This window comes from Myotis lucifugus, unplaced genomic scaffold, assembly GCF_000147115.1.
Source record: "Myotis lucifugus unplaced genomic scaffold, Myoluc2.0 scaffold_545, whole genome shotgun sequence".
NCBI lineage: Eukaryota > Metazoa > Chordata > Mammalia > Chiroptera > Vespertilionidae > Myotis > Myotis lucifugus.
The window spans coordinates 411,511-417,510 of NW_005871593.1; the positions used below are offsets into that span (position 1 = coordinate 411,511).

Genomic DNA, 6,000 nt, shown 5'->3' on the forward strand with positions numbered 1-6,000 from the left:
TCCTAATTTGCTGGTTCTTTAAATATCTTAACAACAACAACAACAACAACAAAATACCATGTGTGTTTGGAGCTTTATTCTCAGGCCGACTCTTCCCTCATCGAGGACTCACTGACAGTTGTTGTCTAACTGATCATAAGTCTAGAGCTGAGTCTGGACAGAAGACTCCAGCGAGGTCTGAAAGGGGCAGGGCTCTCCTGGCTGTGCCGGCTTTACACCCTTTATTTCCATAGCAGGTGAATACTAACAATGACCATTGACTGAGTGCCTTCTCAATGCCGGAGTCTGTCAAGTGCTAACCGAGCAGGGAAGGCGTTGCCATTTCATGTCAGTTAGATTTGGAGGCTCAGAGAGGGCTGTGAATAAACAAGTCACACAGCTGACAAGGGACAGAGCTGGTTCCAAAGAGCTAGGTGTTTATTCCAGGCAGCGCCCGGGACTGTATTCCAGCCGCTTGGTTGTTGTCGCGCCCTGTCAGGCTGTCATTGGCCATTAGTAAGCTTGAGGTCAGTTTAACCACTTCGATATTTTTATTTTATTTTATCTTCACCCAAGGATATTTTCCCATGGATTTTTAGGGAGAGTGGAAGAGAGAGGGAAAGATAGAGAGAAACATCGATGTGAGACAAACTGAGGTACATGCTCTTGACCAGAATCAGACCCGGGACCCTTTGGTCCACGGGCTGACGCTCTATCCACTGAGCCAAACCGGCTAGGGCTACACATTTTCATATTTTTATGCGTGGTTGTCAAAGCACCCTATTTCAGTGTGATTGTCCTTTTGATCACAAATGCAACACCCCCCATTTATTGGGGGGTTATCTTGCTGAGAGGGACTTATTTTCCCCTTGGGCTGCTGTTCCTGTCCTCATCGGACTCATCGATAAATGTGCTAGGCGGACTAGGAGTCTGTGCTGTGTCTTCCAGGCACCACTTTCTCTCCCTTGCATCAAGTGGCGACGGTCACTTGTGAAGTGACCGAGCAGCGTCTGACTCCTCATTGAAACACAGGAGATGCAGACGCCGCAGACTCCAGAGCTTCGGACTCCACTGTCGCCCATGCAGTGCGCCTGATGGGCCCTGAGGAGCCAGACAGCCTGGCCGTGCAGCCACGGGCCCAGCACAGGCGCCGGAGCCCCTCTGAGGCCGGGGCGGGCCCTGCTGCTCCGTGTCCCCAGTGCGTTGCTCACACTCCACGGACAGGGTGCACTCACGCCTCCTGGGTTCATGGCCCTTGTGCTCTGAAGGAGGTCAGACGCGAGAAACTGGAGAAAGTATCTTATCGACAAACGGGCAATGGCAGGACGGGACGTGGACAGAACACTCCTCTCTGAACAGTGTCTGAAACAGGCAAACGTGCCCTCCAGCCTCTAAAAAAGAAAAGCTGTGGGTCTCCGTCCTCCTTGTGGGGCACACACCAGGGAACCCCTGAGAAGTTCATGAAGGCCCTGTTCTGTGGTAACTGGCTGGGCGTCCTGCAGCCACACGACCTGACAGGCCCCTGGAGGCAGGGCTCCCGGCTGCACAGGGACGTCTCAGCCAGCCCCCCTGCCCCCCCGAGGCAGTCTCTAGGGGCCTCGTGAAAAGCAGAGGGCGGGGCGGCTGAGCCGGGCAGGCTGTCCAGCGTGCGTGCAGGGCCCTGGGCAGGAGTGGGGCTCCCGCTTCCCCCTGTGGCTGTCTGCCTTCTCCTGGGGCACCGTGCGGGTCTCCCTGGCAGATGGGAGTTACAGGTGCCCTGGAAGCCCGAGGGTGTCCGGGAGCCCAGGGCAAGGAGAGCATCCAGAACGCAGCTGAATGAGAAAGGAGACCATGTCAGCCTCCCCGTGTGGGGCGTGCCTTGGCCCCACTCACTGTGCCACCTCACTCATTCTCATCACTCCAGCGGGCAGGTCTCATCCCCTCCGTTTTCCAGACAAGGAGACCGAGGCTCAGGCTGACAGGTGGCTTGCTCAATGCCATCAGGCTGCCATGCAGCAGAGCCAGGCCCTGACTCCAGGACTAGTCACTCACTCACTCCCGTCACAAACGTTGATGCGTGTGGACACGGGCCCGCTCCTGTGCCAGGGCCGTCTCCTGGGAAGGCAGACATTAGACCCCCAGAAACTGCGTCTCTGTGGAATGCCAGGGGCTGAGAGCTGCCGCAGGGGGAGAGAAAGCTGGACACGGGCTGGAAGGCAGCCACGTGAGGCAGGAGGCAGGGGCCTCTCTGAGGAGGGGCATTTGAGCAGGGACCTGCATGAAGAGAGAGAAGGGAGTGCAGAATTCAGAGGAGAGAGAAAGGAGCGAGTGCAAAGAGCCTGAGGTGTGTCTGCTGGTGCATCTGGAGACCGGTGGGAAGGCCAGCATGTCTGGAGTGTGCCCCCTCCTACCTGCCATGATTTTGGGGCTCCAGAGAGATCCCCAAAGCTCCTCTTCCCATTCCCCGTTCTCTGCCACCCCACACACTGCACGTGCACACACAGGGGGAGGGAGAGTGGTGGGAGCGGAGGCCAGGGAGGAGGCCCAGTCACAAAGCACCTTGTAGGTCATGGGAAGGACGTCGGCTCTGAGAGAGGCCAGAGGCTGGAGGGTTTTGAGGAGAGGAATAGCTTGATCTAGTCCTTTTGATATCTCAGCCACGCGGTTTCTTTGCTGAGCAAGACAAAGCTGCTCCAAAGTGAAGAATCGTTAATGTGAGGTGGCGCCAGGATGCCGAGGGCTGTTGAAAGGATCTGGGAGAGAGAGCTGGGGCATGGGACCTTGGGCAGCCAGAAAGAGGGCACGGTATACCCCCAAGACACAAGCTATCCGCGTTGTCATGACAACCAAAGGGGCCTCTTGCCAAAGGTGATGTTTGCTTAGTGAAATGCTTTGTAACCCACCAGGAGACAGCCCCTGGCTGCGCCTGCTGCTTCCTGAGCTTGGCTCACCGTCCTTTCTGCAGACAAATGGGCTGGGAACTCAAAGGAAGTGAACAAAAGCGCTGAGCAGTGGAGGGGGAGTCACCAAGGGCATTGGACTTTGTGTGTCTCCATGCCCACTGGGACTGTGGCCAGGGACAGGCCCTCCCGTCACCTGACAGGAGGCACAGGGAGCCCTCCTCTCAGGCACCGGGTCCGGCTGGGACAGGGCATGGGAGGTCACAGCCCCGAGTGGCCTTTGGGTCACACTGTGACTCTGTAGGGCAGCCGGCTCCAAAGCAACACAGAAGCGAGGAGGGAGGGTTTTATGCCAGCGGCCGTGGATCTGAATGCCACACACGGAGGAAGCCCTGAGCTGTCAAACAGTGACGGAAACTTCAAACAGCGCGCACACGGTCCCTGCTCTGAAGTGTCAGATCTTTGGGAACTAGCAGCACAAGGAGGACAGGGGCCCTTGCTGGGAAGGCCAGACTCCTGTGTGCCCCTCCTCCCTGGCATGACTGCACTCAAACTCCTCTACACACACACACACACACACACACATACACACTCACACACACACACACTCTCTCCACAACACACACACACACTCACACATACATTCACACACACACAATAAACAAAACAAATAACACACACTCACACACACACTCACACACACTCACACACATACACTCACACACACACACTCACACACACTCACACACGCACACATACACACACTCACACTCTCACACACACTCACACACACACTCACACTCTCGCACACACTCATACACACTCACACACACACACACTCACACTCACACACCAACATACCCCACCCCCAAACTCTCCTGTGCAGTTATTTAGCTTCTTAAACGTGCAGAACTGCATTTCGGTGGCCCAGGCTCTCCCTGGGGTGCACATGAGAACCACTGGAGGAGCTCGCAGCAACATAGACAGCTGGGTCCACTCCCCACCTACTCAGTTAGGGTTTGCTGGTAGGTCCCCCGGTGAATTCTTTTTTCCTTTTATAAAATAAGAGTATTTATAGCCAGAAGCATTTGTTTGGCAAACACTATAGTAGCTAAATAAGCAAAACCCAAGACAAGCAAGGAAGAATTGATGGGCACATTACTGTTGGGTCTTTGTCACATAATTTAAATTAGGTAATCAATAATTATATACAGAGAGGGAATGGTATCATCAATAAGGTTGATTTAGTGCTGTCAGTAGGAATCTCCTACAAAGATAATAACATGCACTCTTATTGAGTCAACAAAAATCTAAAATAAATTATCATGTGAGAGACTCTAGAATCTTAAAAATCTGGATGAACAACAGAGGAGTGAATGATCAGATTACACTATTCTGAAAGGAAAAACGAACTGATCAAGTTTAAGCAACAGAAAAGGAATTAGTAAATGTGACATAACAATGGTGAGTTAATCTTGTTTGATATTCTTTCCCTGGCAAGTTCTGATGCTCAGCCCTTGTTAAGAAACGCCGCGCAAGCCTCTGAGCCCTGTTTCAATGCAAGCACTTCAGGCAGGAGAGAGCAAGAATGCCAAGGCCTAGCAGGGTGGTGTTGGAGCTGGCACGCCCTTTGCCCTGTCCACCGGCCAGGCCTTGGGAGCCCCTGTGGAGACAAGGGGCCCAGGGTTGGCAGCAGGAAAGGCAGCTGTCTGTGGGCTGGAGCTGCCCGCACTCGGCCCTGGTGGGTGCTGGGTCAACCTGAACGCTGATGCCCACCGTGCGGCTGCTCCGTGGGTTGGGGCTTCATGTGTCTTATCTTATCTAATCCTCACAGCCCTGCTGCAGGAGGGGAAGCGGAGTCCTAACGGGGGAGGAACCTGCCCAGGATCACACCACTGCTGAGCGGAGCCGAGCTCAGGACCCGGCTCCATCCCACTTCAAAGCCGCTGCCTTTTCCTCCGTACGTGATTCCGATGATGAAGGAAGCCTGGGCAGAGCATTGAAGTCGGTATTGACTTGTCCTTGGTATTTGAAGGTGATGCTCTTTCCCATGAAAGCCTTTCAGGTCTGGGGCCGGGGCTGAGACAAAGCCTCCGTTTCTTCCCACGTGCCGGCCCGTGAAGACTGCCCTTTACCAACAAAGCCCCTGGCATTTGCAGCGCGCCTGCTGGAGCCCGCCCCCCAGGCTCAGCCCCCCATGCCCAGAGACGGCCTGCTCCCTCCGTGCCTGCAGGCGAGGCGAGGCGTCCAAGGGAGGCACAACACTGACATTTCAACCCAGCGCCGGAGGGGAGGGGCCGGTGGGTTTCCACAGAGCAAAGGCCACAGGCCCAACATGGCCCTCCCCTGGCCAGTGCCCTGCATAGGAGCAAGCGTGAGTACGTGGCTCTCCTGGGGCAGAGGGGACCTGGGAGCCAGGGCGGCATCAGCTGGTCGCCTCCGCTCTCCACCGAGTGATTCCCGCGCTGGGCACCCTCTCTGGGCCTCCCGGGCTCCGCTGTCTCACAGACTGTGGCTCACTCAGCCCACCTTGTCCGAGAAGTCCAAGTGTCTGTTCTTTCGGAGATGAATGGTGTCAGTGGCTCAATTACCACAGTGGGCAGCGGCTCAGAGGCAGAGAGTCTGGCTTCCCAATCAGCCCATTTCCTGGTTAATGGCTCAAACTTATTGTCAGCTGAAGTGATCGCATGCTAACGGGCGCCCAGTGCCGCCATCCATCCTGGTGTTGATTCTGCGGAGCAGCACAGCTGCCGGTGGCCGGCGGGACTCGAGGGGTGATGGACGCCCTGCAGACACTGGCTGTGGCTGATCGCTGCCCTGGCACACTCACCGCGCAACCACAGGCGCTCCCTCCGAGAGGGGTCCCCCTTTGCTTCTGTACCATCAGAATCATTAGGTGTGCGGCTCAGAGCAAAACACAGGCCCAGGCACCCCCAACAGCAGCCCACCACCGTCTCTCCCCACCTGAGTAACCCCCCTGCTTCGGCTCTGGGCCGCTCTGCCCAAGGTCATGGCCCCAGGAGTGGCCTCTCTCCAGCATTTGCTCCTCCCCCTCCCCATCTGTCCCTGTGGAGGCTGCGGACCACACAGAGGCCGGCGTGCACGCGGGCCGTGACTTGGGGAGCAGTCCCAAGAAAGCATT

General features: G+C 56.1%; 1 protein-coding gene across 1 annotated transcript in view; it reads right to left on the reverse strand.

Moving 5' to 3' along the window:
* LOC102431532 (kinesin-like protein KIF6) overlaps positions 1–6,000 on the reverse strand; it is a 121,120-nt gene that overhangs the window by 57,213 nt on the left and 57,907 nt on the right. The gene's annotated exons all lie outside the window — the stretch shown is intronic.